Source organism: Typopeltis vanoorti, chromosome 10 (genome assembly GCF_054136105.1).
Source record: "Typopeltis vanoorti isolate ZY-2024b chromosome 10, IOZ_Tvanoo_1.0, whole genome shotgun sequence".
NCBI lineage: Eukaryota > Metazoa > Arthropoda > Arachnida > Uropygi > Thelyphonidae > Typopeltis > Typopeltis vanoorti.
In genome coordinates, this window is record NC_143558.1 from 19592406 (window position 1) to 19613554 (window position 21149).

Genomic DNA, 21149 nt, shown 5'->3' on the forward strand with positions numbered 1-21149 from the left:
GAGATATCATTTCAGTGTTGCTAAGTGTAAAGTTATGCACTTTGGCCAGAGAAGATGGTAAACCTCATTCTACCTTGGAAGAATTGCTTCAGGAGGCAGGAGAGCTAGGAATCTTGGTGGATAGGTAACTGAAGTTCAAGGGCCACATTGCAAAATTTGTAAGAGTTACTCAAAAAAAAATAATAATAATAAAAATCTGCTGCTATAATGCAAAGGATCCTGACATGTATGGATAAGGAAGTGATAATTCCACTTTATAAGGTGCTAATTAGGAGTCGTCTGGATTTCTGTGCTACATCTGGTTGCCTTGCTATATTAGTGATAAGTTAACATTGACAAAAGTTCCAAAAGAGATATTCACCTCTGCATCTGTTCATCTAAAACACTGAATGTGAGGAAAGGCTGAGTGAGGGAATATGGTCTTCTTAACAGCTTAGAACACATACAAGCCACTGAATTAGAAACTTTTCACATATTTTGGGTTTCCATAAAGGCATGCAGCTGACAATACCAATCCTCTTCAATTCCCTGCTCATGGTTTGGTGAGATATGGGCTAGAAGCAGCCTTCATTAAATGCTTTGGTGAACTGCAGGAAGTTCTTTTGTCCATACAAGCCTTCTCAGACAACAGCAATTTCGTTCTTGACAGACTGCCTTACACCACAGTTACACCTCTTAGACAAGCAATGCGAGTCATTTTCCCACTGATTAAACGCCTGGGCTACCTCAAATTTTGAGAAACCAGTCTGCTGCTTTCAAAATCGTGGCACCAGTCAGATGCGCACCCACAATAAGAACTTTAATGAACTATAAAAGATACTTTGTCTTTCCATTATGATCAACACTGTTGAATGATTACTGACCAGCAGCAGCATTCCTAAATGGTTGCCTAGAACATGCAGTGATGCATGTGAAATTTACATATAAGCTGCTTAAGTGCTGTTCATTTGCATCTGCATAAAAGTTTCTAATTCAGTGGCTGGTATGTGAAGACAGGAGAAGAAGGAGGAGTGATATGATTTAAGCCTATAAGTTGATGAGAGGAGCCTATCAAATAAATACATGGAAATTAATGCATAGGATAATGGGTGAGCAAGAATGAGAGATCATCCCTGGAAACTGTCAAGCAAAGTGTGATAGTTATTGTGGTGTTCTGTTTGTTTTTGACTCCCTGCATTCTGGGGCTAACGTAAGGGGTAAAAAGGAAGATTTTTTGCTTGGTGGGCGGTAAACAAGTGCATGGAATGCATTGCTAGAGTGGATAATAAGTGCTCCAACATGTGTTCTAGCAAAGTGTGCTAGTTATTGCAGTGTTCTGTTACTTTTTGACTTCCTGCAATGAGTCCTTGGACTCCATGGTGGCTTGGAAGTAATACTAATACTATATAAATGACTACTACAGATGACCTCAAATCCTATCCAAAGTTTTGTTAATAGCAATGTACTCCATTTTGCCTCTTAATTTAACAAATCTTCCAGTCTCAAACACTGCAAGTTTCGAGACCTGCCATAAACAATGCTTTATTAACTGATCTCCTAGCTATTCTCCCATGCAATGAGGGTAACTATATACATTTCAATACTACCAGAACAGTCCCCATCTTATTTCTTGTAAAAATTCCTTCAACATCTCCTTACTTTTGATAATTTTCAGATTCACATAAAATCAGATTTATTTTCTGGGGCTAATATACAACTAGACATCCCTGCCATAAATACATTATATCCTCAGCCTCCAAAACTCTATCCAACACTAGAACACAGCTTTGACATTTAAGATAGCACAAGGAAGGGGGGGGGGTGATTAGTCAGCAAAGATATATGGGTAAGAAATGATAATGACAAATGAAGGTGCTGTGTTAATTTACGAGTTCTACGAGCATAGTGAGTGCTCCAACATGTGTTCAAGCAAAGTGTGCTAGTTATTGCAGTGTTCTGTTAGTTTTTGACTTCCTGCAAATTCTTTGGACTCCATGGTAGCTTAGAAGTAATACTAATAGCAGGAGAATTATGTCCACATAAGGTAAACATGCATAAAGGAAATGATGGCAATGGTATTGAGGCAGTGTGGTATGTGATAGAGGTTGACAGGAGGCATATTTAGCTGGATGTTGCTATAGAACAAGAAATTTTGAGAGTGGTGATGAAGAAATGTATAAACAACTTGGGTTAATGAACAAAGGAAGGGTGATCATTATGGGTGATTTTAATTATGACAGTATAGATTGAAATAAGGGAAATGCAGTAGTTTCACTAACTTGTTCTTTGCATCATACAGAAACTTGGTATATGAACGGAAGTTTAAAGAAGCCTGTGAAATTTTGATTAACCATCCTAATTTTAATAATAATGGGGGGGCTTAAAAATCACAAGAATTTGGATGGCACACATTCAGCCCACTTAGTTTCCAGCAAATCCTGACTTTAGGACTCGAAGCAATTTTTCATTTTTTACTGACCACTATCCATTCCAGTTGCAATTTATATGTATACTTATTATTATTATTATTATTATTATTATTCAGGCCTCCATGGAGTCGAAAGACTCATCATGGGAGGTCCTTCCAAAGAACATAAAATCTATCAAGACTCATCAAGGGGAGATCCCCCCCCTAAGAAACACAAAGTCTATCATACCACTCCTTAAACTCATTGACCGTTCTCGCTCTCACCATTCCATCAGGCAATGCATTCCACGGTTCAACCACCCTCCATGCAAAGAAACCACTCCTCACCCTCTTGCTCACAGTTTCCTTTCGTAACTTCCAGGGATGGCCTCTTGTCATCACTCCTTCCTGCTGTTCAACCAAGCAAAAGAACTCCCCAGTGTCAACCCTGTAACCACCTCTCAACAGTTTAAAAGTCTCAATCATATCACCTCTCCTTCTTCTATCCACCAAACTCTGCAGTCCACATTCCCTCAGCCGATCCTCGTAACTATCCTTGTACAGTCCTGAAACCATCTTTGTCATCCATCTTTGTATCATTTCCACAGTTAATTTATCCCCTTCAAATCCTGGAGACCAAATCTGAGAACAATAGTCCAAGTGTAGTCTGATCAGAGACTTATACAACGGAATGATAACCCTCTTATCTCTGCAGGTCAGTGTCCTTCTCATAATTGCAGCAATCCTCTGTGTTACCTTCACCACCTTTGCAATATGTCCCCTAAACTTCAGGTTTCTATCAACCATCAACCCCAGATCTCTTGTCTCCCCTACTTCCTCCAGTTTAATTCCTCCTATAGAGTATGCAGCGTCCCAAACCTCAAGACCTTACCTTACATTTTGCTGCATTAAACTGACCCCCATTCATTTGCCCATCTATCTAGTTTATTCAAATCCTCTTGCAGGGGTACCGCATCTGCACTATTACTAATAATCCTTCCTAGCTTCGCATCATCCGTAAACAACTGAATATCCCCTTGCAATCCACTGGCAATGCCATTGATATAAAGGTTACACAATATAGGTCCTAGTACTGAGCCCTGTGGGACCCCACTTGTAACCCTCTGCCTCCTTGAAACCGCTCCACCATACACAACTCTTTGATACCTATTAGACAGCCAATCCTGAATCCAGTTGACCAATCTGACATCCAGACCCATGTGCTGCAACTTAAATATCAGCTTATCATGTGGCACCCTGTCAAATGCCTTTGCTAAGTCTAAGAAAATTGCAGTATATGCCTTTCCCTCATCTAATGTTCTTGTAACTTTATTATAAAAGGCTAGCATATTGCTAAAACAAGAGCGCCCTTTCACAAATCCATGTTGACTCTCACAGATAACATTACCCTCATCTGCCCAATGTTGTATATGGTCCCTCACTACTTTCTCCAAGATTTTAACAACTACTGATGACACACAGACTGGCCTATAATTAGACATTTCCAGTCTGTTACCACCCTTATGCAATGGCACTATCTTACCTTCCTTCCATTCCCTGGGCACCTTTGCCGAAGCCAGACTTTCATTGAAAAGCCAGGTTAAAGGCACTGTCAGTTTCCTGGCACATTCTCTCAAAACTCATGGTGAAATACCATCCAGTCCCAAAGCTTTACTGACATCCAGAGTACTGAGTATTTGAAACACACTCTCTTCCTGTACCTCTAAACCTCGAACCAGCCCTATCCCTCTAGCATTAAAACTGACTCCACTAGGATGAAATATACCAATAAAGTGTTCATTGAACAATTCCACTATGTCCTCTGCATCAGTCACTCTATTCCCATTTTTATCCCACAATATCATTCTTCCACAGTCATTTCTCCTCCTACTGGCCATATAGCTAAAAAATTCCCTAGGATTTTCTTTGGATCTTAGGGCCAACCTCCTCTCATATTCCAGTTTTGCTTTCCATACCACACTAGTCACTCTTCTGGCCTGTGTCTTATATTCTTCATGCATCCTCTCTTCACCTGTCTCCTTATATCTCTTCCATAGCCTCTTTTTCGCATGCAATTCCTGTTTAATATTGTTTGTCATCCACTTTACTCCAAATTGTGTCCTCGTCTTCACTCATGGTATACAACTTAGCATTGCTGCTAACAAATATTCTTTCACAATTTCCCACGCACTAATGATATCCCAGCCTTCCAATTCCTCCCTCCATGAAACTTCCCGAAGTTGACGTCTAAGTCTATTATAATCACCTGCTTTATAATTCCACATAAGTTCCCGTCTCTTTGATACTCCTGCATGTCTATTCATTTTCCAAGTCAAAACCATATGGTCACTCTCTCCAACTGGTGGGAGAGAGATGTCATCTCAGTTATTATCAACTCTTCTGATGCTATAACCAAATCCAAAACTCTTGAACCTCTTGTTCCCTCTGTTACATGTTGCCTAAGACATTTGTCCCTCAAGAATTCTAGAAATTCCATTCCCCTATTGCTACATGCATCTTCTTCTCTCCAATTTATACTACTGTGGTTAAAATCCCCCATAACAATCATTCTTCTTACACTTGCCAAACTTAGCTGTCTAAACATCTCCTGGTCCCCATCCTCTGTGCTCCTGGGTCTGTAGCAACATCCCACTAAATATCCTGTCTTGCCTACCTCTACCTCACACCATATGCTCTTAAAATCATTTGTCTCACTTCCTTCCAAAGCCTCCACTCTTAGAGGACATAGGTCATCACTTATCATAAGCAGTACCCCACCACCACACTTTCCCTCCTATCCTGACGAAAAATGCTACACCCAGCGACTTCTATTCCTGTTATTATATCCCCGTCTGTCAACCACGTCTCAGTGATATCAATAATTTTTGGCCAGGCTGATGCTATCTGCACCACCAATTCCTCTCCCTTATTCCGGATACTCCTGGCATTAGTATAAAACATATAAATGCCATTGTTTCTATACCCAGCATTATCCCTTCTAGACTCCACTGGGCTCAGTGCTACCTGACATCGTCTCCCTTCTCCCAAGTATCCATTCCCACAAGAGGCCACCCCTGCTATCATCCTCCCTGGGACACACTGACTTTCAGAACAGCAATCTCTCCAGATGCCTACATCCTTCCTCATTCAAATGTAAGCGGTCTCTTGCATACAATTCCTCTCTTTCCTCAAACGCACTCCAAGCATCCACATATACCAGTCCTCTCTTGTCACACATTCTCGCTATTATGCCATTCAATATCACTGCTCTTCTGCTCAGTTCATCATTATCATACCTAGGCAACACGCACACTATTTTTCCTCTCTCTGTCTTCTTCTGTACAGCCTGAAGCAAAAATCTCATATTTCTCGCTGCCCGACTTATATAAGTAATTTTAATTTCTGTTTATTTATTTATCTATTATTTTCTATATGAACATGTTACTCTCCAGCTTAATTTAACTTTGTAACCTAATAGATAATAATAATAACAGGATTCTAGCTTTGATGTAGTGAGTTTTTTTTTTTTTTTTTTAGTACTAGAGGTCAGGCAAATAGTTTTAAAGATTGATCAGTAACTTTAGCAAGCCATGTAGACTGTAGTGCAGCTTGTTTCTTTGAATATATATGTATACCCCCAGAAGATGACCTTAATGTGAAGGTCGAAATGTCGAGTGTATATATCGGTTTTAAAACTAAAATTTTACTCTAACAAAATAGTTGTATCCATAATTTTCATAATGTATTCTGATCACCATGTAAGCATCAAAGAAAAGTTTCAGTGATAAAGTTTATTCACCCAAAAATAATAGAAAAACATCATACCCTTCCATTTCTATTCCTGTTTGGAATAGAAATGGAAAGGCATGATGTTTTTCATGAGAATAGAAAGGACAAGAAGTGAAGGAGAGTGCTGCTAATGACAGCAGGGGAATTATGTCCACATAAGGTAAACATGCATAAAGGAAATGATGGCGATGGTATTGAGGCAGCGTGGTATGAGGTAGAGGTTGACAGGAGGCATAATTAGCTGGATGTTGCTATAGAACAAGAAATATTGAGAGTGGTGATAAAGAAATGTATAAACAACTTGGGTTAGTGAACAAAGGAAGGATGATCATTATGGCTGATTTTAATTATGACAGTACAGATTGGAATAAGGAGAGAGGATTTAGGAAAAAGGAAAAGGAATTTCTTGAGAGACAACTATCTTAGGCATTATTCAAAGGACAGCACACGAGAAATGAGACTTTTAAATCTGATCATTTCATAAGAGGATGTGATTGTGAGTGGGGTTTCGTACTTCCCTCCAATTGGTGAAAGTAATCATGAAGTGGTCACCTGGGTGGTGGCCATCAGAAGAATTCTGTGAGGAAAGGATATATGTGGAACTACTAGGCTATAATCACTACAACTAGTGATTATGAAGAACTTAGAAGACAGCTTGAAGCTACAGCATGGAATGAGGAGTTAAGTGAGAGGAAATAACTGATGCTTGGGCACTGACAAGAGATATTTAACAGTATCAATGATTGAATGTATTCCGGGGTGAAAAGGCTGAATAATGTAAATATCCAATGCATGAAATATGGAGAAAGAAGAAGAAGGTACTGTGGAAGCAGCACAAGATGAATAATGATAATAATCAGATACATGAAGAGTAGAAAAATCAGGCCAGGAAGGCGATGTGCAGAAGTTCAGCATAAGCAGGAATTAGCAAATCAAGCCAAGAAAAATCCTAGAAAGTTTTTTAATATTTTTCAAATAGAAGGAAAAATGATTATGGCAAGATAATGTTATTATTATTATTGCACCCTCCATGGAGTCAGTACACTCATAATGGGAGGTTCATTCAACTGACAGCTAATTTATCATACCGAATCTTAAAATCCTTAACACTCCTTGTATTAATAACACCTTCTGGTAATGCATTCCATTCAATCACAATTCTCCATGTAAAATATCTAGTCCTCACACTCCTCTTCACCACATTCTTACATAACTTCTAGGGATAGCCTCTGGTTTTTCCACCTCTTGCCTTCTACTCTTTTTATAATCCCATCTGGATTAATCTGATAAAATCACTAACTTAAATGTCTTTATCATATCACCTCTTTTCCTCCTATTTACCAAATTCTGCAATCCACACTTCTTCCACCTCTCTCCATAGCCAGCATTCCAAAGTCCTGATATTTGCTTAGTTACTCATCTCTGGACCCTCTCCAATGTTTCCACATCACAATATAAATGAAAACCAAGTGACCAACTTGAACACAATAATCCAAGTGGCGTCTGACCAGTGTTTTATACAGTGGCAGAACCACTTCCTTATCCTACATGTTAGAGTACTTGTTATCATAGCAGCACTACAATGTGCCTCATGTTGGAGTTTTAATGGAATATTTACAGCACTAGAAATGTGCTGTAAATGTCACTACTATGTGCAGTCTCTGTAACACCTGCAATATGCCCTCTAAACGTCAGTCTACTGTCAACCAACACTCCCAAATCTCAAATCTCATCCACTTCCAGCAATATTGCATCGTCAGTATAGTACACAGCCTTATATTTCTGCACTCATTAATATAAAAACTGCAACCCCACTCCTTTGCCCAAGTCAAAAAAAAGTCTATTCAAATTTTCTTGACGGGAATTAACATCAGCAGTGCTACTTATAATTCTTCCCAACTTTGCATCATTAGCAAATAACTGAAGATCCCCAGTCAATCCACAAGAAATATCTTTAACAAACAAGTTAAACAATAGGGACCCAAGAACAGAACCTGAGGCATGCCACTGGTCACTTTCCATTTTTGAGACACTGCTCCATCATACCAACTTGCTGATATATCGTTCAGAGAACCAATCTCCGAACCATCTAACCAACATACTATCTATTCCCATCCTCTGCAGTTCGTACACCAATTTATCATGTAGAAATTTATCAAACGCATTTGCAAAGTCCAAGAATATCAATATATATGATTTTCCCTTATCTAACCCACTCGTTGCCTTGTCATAAAATGCAAGTAAATTGCTAAAACAAGACCTATCCTTTACAAATCTATGTTGACCATCATAAAGAATTGGGATTGGGTTGATGTTCATCAACCCAATTTTGTATTCTATTCCTAACCAATCTCTCTGACGCCTTGACTACAACTGCAGTTATACAGGCTGGTCTATAATTGGAACCTTCTGTCCTAGAACTATGCATGTGGAGTGGTACTATTTTGTCTTCTTTCCCTCCTTAGGAACCCTACCCACTGCAAGACTTGCATTAAATAACTAAGTCAAGGGCATAGCTAACTGTTGTGAACATTCCTTAAGAATACGTGATAATATATGAAACCGACTGAAAAGATAGATAGTGTACGTGAAAGAAACGGAAATGAAACAAAAGACTGACGAAGTGAAAGTTATGAAAAACCGAAATGAAACAAAAAAAAAAAAGAAACTGAGGGAGTAAAAGAATGCAAGGATGTAGAAGAGAAAGTTATGGAAAAAAGTTGCGAAAAACGGAAATGAAACGAAAGCAAGAGAAACTGAGGGAGTAAAAGAATACAAAGATGTAGAAGCAAAAGTTACAGAAGAAGTTGCAAAAAATGAAAGTGAAATGAAAGTTCGAGAAACTTTCATTTCACTTCCACATCCTTGCATTCTTTCACTCAAGAAACATTCCTTAAGAATACGTGATAATATATGAAACCGACTGAAAAGATAGATAGTGTACATGAAAGAAACGGAAATGAAACAAAAGACTGACGAAGTGAAAGTTATGAAAAACTGAAATGAAACAAAAAAAAAAAAGAAACTGAGGGAGTGAAAGAATGCAAGGATGTAGAAGAGAAAGTTATGGAAAAAAGTTGCGAAAAACAGAAATGAAACGAAAGCAAGAGAAACTGAGGGAGTAAAAGAATACAAAGATGTAGAAGCAAAAGTTACAGAAGAAGTTGCAAAAAATGGAAGTGAAATGAAAGTTCGAGAAACTGAAGGAGTGGAAGAATGCAAAGATGTACAAGCGAAAGTTAGTGATAAGGGGGTGAAAGAAAGTATGAATGAGGAAAAGGAAGAAAGCGCGGCTGAATGAGAGGTAGCGAGATAGAGAGTGAAATTGTCAATTTCACTGCAAAATCAATATCAATATCTGCAAAATGAAATGAAGAATATGTTGAGTTATGTTAGGTGTCTAGTGGAAACTAATGAAAGCATTAAAGAAAACAGAATGAAAGAACAAACAGTAAAAGAAGTGATAAGTGATTCCAGGATAGCAGTACATAGAGACTTCATAATTAGAGGGCTAGTTACTGACAGAGTCCATAAGTTCTACTATCAGGGTGAGAGAATGAGTACAATAATTAAGGCGTTGGACATGAGGAAGAAGCCAGCAAGAGAGTTAGTTGTGATTGTAGAGACGAATGATCAAACTGGACATAAGAAGGATGTGAGGACGAATATCAGGAGACTATTGAGAAGAGTGAAAGATAACAGTGTAGTAGGAAAGGTTGTCAGTGTGTTACTGAGGTATGATGATGATGAGTTGTGATGGAGAGCCAAAATCATGAATGGTATGTTGGTGGAGCTGTGTGTGAGAAGGAAGCAGAGTTTATGGCTGTATGGCATGTGTTTGAGGGAAGAATGAAATTATACAGGCATGATGGGCTGCATTTAAATGGCTTTGGAGTGAGTGTGCCGGAGAAAGTGTTGCTGAATGAAAGTATAGTGTGTGGAAGTACAGTGTGTGATGCATGCCAGAGATCAGAAGAAAGAGATGAAGAGAAAAATCAGGAGAGTGGTACTGAAGAGACAGAAGTGCTTGGCAGTGGAAACAGTAGTAGTGTGAGAGAGGAAGAGAGAATGGGAATACACGAGGAACAGGGAAATGGGGGGGAGAGCTAGATGGACAGGGAGACATGGCATAGAGAAAGTGAATGTTGAAAGTGGCAGTGAATGTGAATGTGTGTGTGTGTGTGTGTGTATGAAGATGGAGTATATTGTAATGTGGGTGGAGAAGTGGAGACTGAGCAGGTATATGTGGTAAGCGGTGATAAAGGTGATTTGGCAGGTGTAGTGGGGAAATCACAAACAACATATGGCTTGGATAGGACTGGCTATAGACCTTAAAATGAACTGTTGTGTTTGTTTACAAATGACAGAAGTATCAGAAATAAAGGGGATGAAATGGTTTCAGTGATTGAGTTTATTTGCCCCCAAATCATTGGAATAAGTGAAACATGGTTGAATGAAGATGATATCGTAACAGGAATAGAAATGGAAGGGTACAGTATTTTTCATTAGGATAGAAAGGGCAGGAAGGGAGAGAGAGTACTGGATGATAGCAGGGGAATTAAGTCCACATAAGTTAGACATGAAAGGGGAAAAAAGTGGCAATGGTTATGAGGCAATTTGGTGTTATGTGGAGGTTGAGTGGAAGACATATTTAGTTGGATGTTGCTATAGGCCTGGGAATGTGGAAGGTGATGATGAAGAAATATATAAACAACTTGGTTTAGTGAACAAAGGAAAGGTAATTATTATGGGTGATTTTAATTATGGCGGTATAGATTGGGATGAAGAGATAGCATTTGGGAATAAGGAAAATGAATTTCTCGAGTTCTTGAGAGATAACTATCTCAGGCAGTACATAAAGGAAGGCATGCCAGGATCAAGAGTTTGAGATCTCATCATTTCATCAGAAGATGTAATTGTTAAAGGGGTTTCACATTTTCCTCCAGTTGATGAAAGTGATCATGAAGTAATCACTGTGTTGTGGCTAGTCATATACAGACTTTTGCGAGGAAAGGATATATGTGGAATTATAAGGCTCGTGATTATGACAAGCTTAGGAGACAACTACAAGCTATAACATGGAATGAGGAGTTGAGCAGTAAGGAAATAAATGCTGCATGGGAACTTACAAAGAAATACATAACAGCATCAATGTACGAATGTATCCCAAAGGCCAAAAGGTTGAATAAGGTAGGTGTAAAATGGATGAATGTGGAGCTTAATATTGTTTAATAATAATAATGGTAACTTATACATATTTTTGGTCATAAAATGTTAAAAAATATAAGACTTATTTATAAACTGACCATAGATATTTAATTCATACATATGTTCGTACAAAAAAAGGTAAATGCAAAAAAGGTTTAAGAATACAAAAAACGTTAGTACCTGTTAGGTAGCTAAGGTAACATTTTTGCGTGACATGTCTGTATGAATCGTGACTTTCTGCTAAGTATCATGAACACGCATTACATGCAAACGCGTAATATGATTATTCGCGTAATGCAGTTCTTTGAGTTCATATTATGCATTTGCATGTAATGAGTGCTCATGATACTTAGCAGAAAGTCAAGATTCATACAGACATGTCACGCGAAAATGTTACCTTAAATCTTTTTTGCAGTTACCTTTTTTTGTACTGTGCAAGCCTTGAGAAAGCTAATCAGTTACTAGCAAAACCGGTAGGCAATATTGTACGAACATACATACGAATTAAATATCTTTGGTCAGTTTATAAATAAGTCTTATATTTTTTAATAATAATGTTAATCAGTCACATGAAGAATATAAAGAACAAGCCAGGAGAGTGACTCAGTTAGTAAGGAAAACAAAAATACAGTATGAGCAGAATTGGCAAATCAGGTTAAGAAACACCCTAGAAAGTGTGGCAAGCAGAAGGAAGAATGATCATGGAAAGATGAAGTTAAGGGATGAAAGTGGTAGAATGGTAACTGCTGCAGAAGACATTGTTGAGGTATTCAGTGGGTGTTTCATTATAAGGGTGTTTCATCCTGATCAGGGTGGAATAAGTGTAGAGGACATAGGAGAAGATAGCTTAATTGTGAGTGAGCATGAGGTATTTGAGGAAATAACCTTGATGTTAATAAGGCAATAGGATTTGATGACATATCACCATGCATCTTAAGGGAATGTTCCAGGGAACTGGCAGTAGCATTGGCATGCCTGTTTAATAAGAGTTTTTGCAACAGCACAGGTTCCAAGGGAGCGAAAAGAGGATAAAATTGTTCCACTGTATAAAGGCAGTGATAAGGCTGTAGCTTCAAATTATAGGTCAATCTGTATATCTGGAGTTGTGGTGAAGGTCATTGAGAGATTGGTGAGAAGTAGGATACAGAAATGGGTTGATAACAAGTGTTCTCTGTGGTTATCAGCATGGGTTTGTTAAGAGGGGATCATGTTTCACTAACTTACTTATGTACTATAAAAAGGTCACAAATACCTTGGACAAGGGAGATGCATATACAGTGGTGTACTTGGATTTTGCAAAGGCTTTTGATAGACTGACACATGACAAGCTCTTAAATAAACTAAAACAGATGGGATTGGATAACAGACTTCTGTGTTGGATCAGTGACTGGCTGTCAGATAGGTATCAGAAAGTTGTATATGAGGGTGCAGTATCTCAAAAGAGAAAGGTCACCAGTGGTGTGCCGCAGGGGTCAGTTTTGGAGCTATTGTTGTTCAATTTGTATGTTAATGATATTGGGTTGGGTTTAACTAGTGATATCCAGTTGTTTGTGGATGATGCAAAACTGGGGGGGGGGAGCATTAACATCAGCCTGACCGTGCATTGCTCTCCCCAGTTTTGCATCAAGTCCTCTTATAAGGCATGAATAGATTGCATGAATGGGCAGGTAAGTGGAACTGTCAGTTCAATGTTGCCAAGTGTAAGGTTTGAGATTTGGTAAGAAACGATGAGATGCAAAGTATACACTTGGTGGCGAAACTTTAACAGAAGTAGAGGAGATGAGAGATCTAGGAGTTATGGTGGACAAGGACCTGAAATTCAGGGGCCACATTGCACAAGTTGTGAAGATATCACATCGTATAATGGCAATGATGCTGAGAACCCTGACATGCAGAAATAGAGAGATTATGATTCCATTGTATATTCCTTGATCAAGCCTCATATGGATTATTGTGCACATATTTGGTTGCCGGGTTTTCATGGTGACGAGGATATGTTGGAAAGGGTACCGAGAAGATTCACGAAGGTAGTCAGTGGTGTTTGGAATGTGGAGTACGAGGAAAGATTGAAGAATGTAAGTTGCAGAGCCTCATGAATAAGAAAAAGAAGGGGAATATGATTGAGACATATAAGCTGGCAGGGGTTGTTATCAGGTAGACATGGAAGAGATTTTTCATAGAATGGGAGAGAGGAGTAGAACAAGAGGCCATTGCTGGAAGCTGTATAAGGAGGGTGTGAGCAAAGGAGTGAGAAGCAGGTTCTTTGCATGGAGGGTGATTGGTGAGTGGAATGCATTGTCTGAGTGTGTTGTGGATGTGGACACATTGAATCAGTTTAATGTGTTTTAAACTGATTCAATTAGTTTAATGTTGGATCAGTGACTGGCTGTCGGATAGTTATCAGAAAGTTGTATATGGGGTTGCAGTATCTCCAAAGAGAAAGATCACCAGTGATGTGCCGCAGGGGTCAGTTTTGGGGCCATTGTTGTTCGATTTGTTCTTCAATCACCAAATCCAAAACATTAAAGCCTCTAGTTGCTTAAGTCACATGCTACTTAAGATATTTATCTCTCAGGAATTCAACAAACTCACTCTTCTTGTTCCATACATGGAGGTCAAATGTTAATAATAATAATAATAATATATCATCCATTCCTACAGTCTTATTAATATCTAACCCAATCAACACCTGATATACCAATGATTCTTTCGCTTCCAATTCTCATAACACTTGCCTCCCTTCTATATATTGCACTATATCATTCACACCAGTATGATATACACTAATAAAGTGCTCATTCAATAATTCCATGATAACCTTTGCAACTGTTATTCTGCATGATTATCCACCAGTGTCAACCTGCCATAATTATTTTATCTTGCTTGCCATATAGAGGAAAAATTCCCTTGAGTTAACCTTGGCCTAACCAGCCAATTTCCTCTCATACTGCACCTTTTCTTTCTTTACCATGCTCATCACTTTCCTAGCCTGCACTTTATACTCTTCATGGATCCGATCACCACTAACTGTCTTGTACCTCCTCCATAGCATTTTCTTTTCCAACACAGTTGATTGTGTTGGAAAAGAAAGTTTGCTTGATTTCACTGTTCATCCATTTCACTCCTACTCTATTTATTATTATTATTATTATTATTATTATTATTATTATTAAACAAGACCTCATGGAGTCAAAGACTCATCTAGGAGGTCCTTTTATCTCACACACATCTCATCATACCGGGTCTTAAACACATTCAAACTCCTTGCAGACACCACACTCTCAGGCAAGGCATTCCAATCATTCACAACTCTGCACGAAAAAAACCTGCCTCTCACTCCCCTACTCACACCCTCTTTATACAGTTTCCAGGGATGACCTATGGTTCTCCCCTGATCTCCCACTATTTGCTGTAGAACTTCTCCACCATTGATCCTATAACAACCCCTTACCAACTTGTAGGTCTCTATCATATCTCCCCTCTTCCTTCTCTCCACTAGACTCTGCAAATTACATCTTTTCAATCTTTCCTCATACTCGACATTCCAGAGGTCAGAAACTACCTTAGTCAGTCGCCTTTGGACCCTTTCCAACATCTCTTCATCCTTCTGAAAACCAGGTGACCAAATCTGGGCACAATAGTCCATGTGTGGCCTAATCAAAGCCTTATACAATAGAACAAGAATCTCCCTACTTCTACACGTCAGTGTCCTCCTCATCATTCTCAGAAGTCTTTGTGTTGTCTTCACAATTTTGGCGATGTGTCCCCTAAATTTTAGATCCTTATCCACTATCACTCCCAGATCTCTTATTTCGTCTACTTCCAACAATATATTCTCACCAAGCATAAATTCTGCATCCCATCTTTGTTTTCCAAATTTTAAAACCTTACATTTTGCAACATTGAACTCACATCCCCATTCGCTTGCCCAATCACTCAATTTATTCAAGTCTTCTTGCAAGGCCACAACATCTTCACTACTCTTTATGGTTCATCCCAACTTTGCATCATCTGCAAACAACTGAATATCTCCATCCAAATCTTCGCCAATATCATTAATATACAAGTTAAATAGTAATGGCCCTAAAACAGATCCCTGAGGCACTCCACTAGTGACTTTCCTTTTCCTGGATATTGCACCCCCATACACAACTTGTTGATACCTATCAGATAGCCAGTCTCCAATCCAATGCACTAATCTAATATCCAATCCCATCTGCTCTAGTTTGACTGTCAACTTATCATGAGGTACTCTATCAAAAGCTTTTGCGAAATCCAAGTATATTACTGTGTATCCTTCTCCTCTGTCCAAGGAAGCAGTCACTTTATTGTAATAAGTAAGTAAAACACGACCTCCCTTTAGCAAATCCATGCTGTCCATCAAAGATTATACCATTGTTGTCAACCCAATTCTGGATCCTAGTTCTCACAAGCTTCTCCAACAACTTAACCACAACACCTGACACACAGATAGGCCTATAGTTTGATGCTTGAGTTCGATCACCTCCTTTATGAAGTGACACAATCTTGCCCTCCTTCCACTCTTTAGGGACTTGACCAAGTGCAAGACTCGTATTAAAAAAATATGTCAAGGCAGGTGTCAACTCTCTGGCACATTCCTTCAGAATACGCGGTGATATATTATCAAGTCCCACAGCCTTATTTACATCTAGTTTTCTCAACTCCCCAAACACCTCTTGCTCACTTACAGTCAGTCTCTCCTCCCCATCATCAACTGCTCTCAATGTCTCCATGAAGTCACATTCACAAGATTGAAAGATCTTTATGAACTGCTCATTAAGTATCTCCACCACACATTCTGCAACAGCTGTCTTTATACCATTTCCTCCAATCAATGTCATCCTTCCATAATCATTCTTTCTTTTGCTGGCTACATATCGAAAGAACTCCCTAGGATTCTTTTTAGCTTCATTAGCTAACTGCTGTTCATACCTCTCTTTAGCTACTCTCACCAACCAAGTCACTCTCCTTGCCTGGTCTTTGTAGAACTCATGAAATTGGTTACTTCCACTTCTCTTATGCTGCCTCCACAATGCCCTTTTTCTCTGTATTGCATGCTTAATCTCTTTATTCATCCATCTCACACCTAACTTATTTAACCTTCTCACCCGTGGTATACATTTAGACATTGCATCCACTAAATATTTTTTGAAAATCCCCCAAGCTGCATTGATCTCTTTTCCAGCTAACTCCTCATTCCATGCTACACCTGCAAGCTGTCTCCTGAGCTCTTCATAATCACCCCCCTTGTAGTTCCACATATACCATTTTTTCACAGGGGTCCTTGCACTGCTGGCAACCACCCAAGTAATCACCTCATGGTCACTTTCACCAATTGGTGGATGATTTGATACCTCATTGATAATTACATCCTCCAATGAGATGACCAAATCCAAGACCCTTAATCCTCGTGTGCCCTCTGTTACATACTGTCTGAGGTAGTTATCCCTCAAAAACTCAAGAAACTCATTTTCTTTACTTCCAGTTGCTATCTCTTCATTCCAGTCTATATTGCCATAATTAAAATCACCCATAATGATCACCCTTTTCTTATTTGCTTGGCTTATTTGACTATACATTTCACTATCACCACCATTCACATTACCAGGTCTATAACAACATCCCACCAAGTATTTGATTCTGTTCACCTCTATCTCACACCATACTGCCTCAAAACCACTGGCCCCATTTCCCTCTTGCATCTCTACCTTGTATGGACATAACTCTTTCTCTATCATCAATAGCACTCCCCCCTCCCTTTTTACCCCTTCTATCCTCACGAAACATATCATACCTTTCCATCTCTATTCCTGTCAGGATGTCATCCTCATCTAACCATGTCTTACTTATTCCGACAATCTCTGGGTGCACAGACGCAATTAGTGCAACCATTTCATCCACCTTGTTGCTTATACTTCTAGCATTGGTATACAAACACAACAACTCATTTCTGGATCTACAGCTAGTTCCACTGATACCACTCACTCGATGTGATCTCTCCATGCTGGACTGGGGCCATTTCCCTTTCTGCTTCTTCATTTTAGAACCCTTTGCAATTCCATCTGTTTCCTTTTGATCCCTGATCATCCCATTACTTTCCTGCCTACACATTCTCTCACCTCCTCTTGGAGCATCCACCTTTCTCACGCTGTGTATCCCTGTCCACCCTGAGTCTCCCCATTTCCCTGCTCCTCTTTTTTTCTCACTTATTTACTCGCTTAACCCTTGATATGCTTGGTATGCAGTTATACATTGCTTTTTTCAGATACTACCTTGTGAATTTCCATGCACTGTCAACATCTTTTTTGCTCAGCTTATCTACCCAATGTATTGATGTTAACTGACAACAGAGCTTCCTATAATCATCTATTTTATACTTCTACATATATCCATTTTTGGCAGTAACCTTTTATTGTTTCACTACTTCCAAAACAAGCACCTCATGATCACTATAACCAACTGGTGGCAGTGTCAACACCTCATTAACAACTACATCTTGTGAAGTTATCACCAAATCCAAAACATTAAAGCCTCTAGTTGCTTAAGTCACATGCTACTTAAGATATTTATCTCTCAGAAATTCAACAGACTCACTCTTCTTGTTCCCATATGCTATCTCCTCCTTCCATTCTATATTCCTGTAATTAAATTCTCCCATCAGGACTACCTTCTCTTCATATGCCCAACCAATTTGCCTAAACATTTCACAATCAGTATTCTCTACATTCCCTGGCTTATAACAGCATCTTATCAAATATAATAGCCTGTTAATTTCAACTTCATACATCTGTGTGTGCACTATCAACTTCCACACTTTGTGGACATAATTCTCTGCAATCAATCACAGCACTCGCTCTCCTCTTTTCACATTCCTATCCTTCCAGAAAATTATATATCCTTCCATTACTATTCTCGCCATCACATCCTCCTCAGACAACCAAGTTTCACTTATTCCAGTTATCTTTGGGCATATTGACTCAATCAATGCAACAAACTCAGCTCTCTTGTTTGGAATACTCTTTACATTTCTATACAAACATAACAATCCTTGAGTCTTTGAAGCCATTCTACCAGCACCAACATTCTCAATTCTAGCTGCTACACCACATATCTCTCTCTCTCTCTCTTTAGTCTGACCACTCCTGTCTCCCGATCCTGACTCTGATTTCCATGTTAATAGATGAAAATGGTAGAATGATAACTGCTGCAGAGGACATAGTCAAGGTAGTCAGTGAGCAATTCATCCGGACATTCATTCTCATCGGTGTGAAATTATATCAAAACCTCAAGTATAGAGGAAATGGGAGAAGACTGTTTACTGGTGAGTAGACAAGTGAAAATATAGAATTAAGTAAGCTCGATATCAACAGGGCAAAAGAACTTGATGACATATCATCATGTGTCTTAAGGGAATGTTCCAGGTAGTAGTGTCAGCCTTGGCTCCTATTTAACAAGAGTCTTTCAACTACAAGACTAAGGAGTGGAAATAATGTAGTTTTTCATTTCAAAAAGGTGGTGTTAAAGCTGAGGCTACAAATTATAGGGCTATCTGTATATTTGGCATTGTGGTTAAAGTGCTGGAGAGGTTGGTAAAATCTGGGAAACAGAAATGGGTTGAAAATAGCAGTCTTTTCCATCCTTATCAGCATCAGCTTGTTAAAGGGAGGTCATGTTTTATCAATTTACTTAAGTACTATAACAAAGTGATGAATGCAATGGTCAAGTGAGATGCATATAAGTGACATACTGCATATACATCTCAAAAGCTTTTGAAAGAATGTGAATTAACAAGTACTAAACTGAAACAGTTGGGATTGGATACCAGATTAGCGTGTTAAATAGGTGACTAGTTATCAGACAAGTGTCAGCAAGTTGTGTATATGAAGTGTAGTATCATATACACAACTTGCTGACAAATGTAGAGGTCTGTTTAGCTAATGTTGTTTAATTTGTATATTAATGATACTGGGACAGGTTTAACTGAGATATGAAACTGTTTGCAGATGACACAAAATTGGGAAGAATGATGAGGTGTCAAGCAGATGTTGTGGCCTAACTGGAGGAATGAATAAATTGTATGAGTGAGCAGGTAAATGGAACAATCAGTTATTTTGCAATGCGTAATGTGTAAGAATTCTCAGAGTGGTCAACAAGGACCTGATGTTCAGGGATCACACTGCACAAGTATTGTGATATTATCATATTAGATTATAGGAATAATGCAGAGGACCTTAATGTGCAGAAATAAAGAGGTTTTGGTTCTGTATAAGGCCTTGATGAGGCCTTATGTCTTATTATGAGATATCACTTCATTCAAACTGATTGAACTATATTACCTACAGAGGTATCTGTGGGGAAGGCATTCCATGTAGATGTAAATTAAGTAAGACCAAAGAAACTACTGAACATATGTACTTCTGTGTGTGTGTGTGTGTGTGTGTGTGTGTGAGAACTGAATATTTCAAGTATCACGTCTAGCGATAAGAAATTTATAAAATAAAATAATAAACCCGAGAACATGTAAATTAATCATAATTAATAATAAAAAATCATATATACAATTAATGCATAGCATACAGTGTTATCTGTCATAAGGTACTATTTTCTCCTGTTCTAACTTATTATTATCTCATATTTTTTGTTAGTACAAAATTGTCAATTAATGAAACAAAAAAAAGTACACAACCAACACATAAGTTATATGCAATGCACTATGAGATAAATTGTCAGAACAAAAGTTAAAATATGCTGAATACCAATCTGTTCAAGAACAGTTATAAATTGGCTTCCTTATGTAAGTAGATAGAGAATTTTTTCATATTTTCTTTTAAATTTATATAGTAAATATCTTTTAATTTTGAATTAATAGATAAAATTTATTTAAAATAACCAATAACAATTATTATGTAAAGTTAATGGTCACTTATACTTGTTATAAGAAGAAACTATTGCAACAATAAGTACAGCAGGGGGCGTAGCTCAGATGGTAGAGCGCTCGCTTAGCATGCGAGAGGTACCGGGATCGATGCCCGGCGCCTCCAGTGATTTTTTTTTCTGTGTTTATTCATGTGTTTAAATTACATAATTTTCCTTTCTCTTCCTTCACCATCTATATTATCACAGAGAAAGGATGCTGTATCCTGTTTTCGCTATTTCGTATTCCAGGTACTTCTGAAAAACGTAACTAACTGAATAGAAAATTATTTCTCATAAAATTCAGTTTTATATCTTATCAGATATCTCCGTACGGAGAGCCAGCAAATGTTTCATTTACTGTGTAATGTTATTATAAGATTATATTGATTTAATTAATAGTAAACAAAAAATCAGCTATTTTCTTCTCTCCCTGAGAATCTCCTTGTAACAAGGAAGAAATATATAGGAATTAATAAATTATATAATTTTTGATGCACTGACCATTATTTAAAATTATGATTTAAATTTTAAATCATAATAATGTCCACTATGCATGTTTCTTTAGAACGTCTAATCGTATGCACAGGAAAGGAACTTGGTCCCACTCACAGAAGCTCCACACTGCTTGTTTTTGATAAGTTTTATGATTCTTGATATTTTTTACTTACAAGACAATATATTTTTATTATTTTCTTCCGTTACTATTGATATTAGGTAGTTTTTTGTGTGACCAATAGATGGCACGTGAGTATTCCTGATGCATGCTACTGTAAAGGAGAGGTAGCAACAGTAACCAAACATTGATCATAACCACAAATATGCATCTTTA

The 21149-nt window shown here is 38.2% G+C and overlaps 1 non-coding gene across 1 annotated transcript; it reads left to right on the forward strand.

The window, feature by feature from the left end:
* Positions 1-20372: 20372 nt before the first annotated feature.
* TRNAA-AGC (transfer RNA alanine (anticodon AGC)) lies at positions 20373-20445 on the forward strand. Its single transcript has one exon. It is a non-coding gene; the product is annotated as a tRNA-Ala (tRNA).
* The last annotated feature ends 704 nt before the right edge of the window (positions 20446-21149 follow it).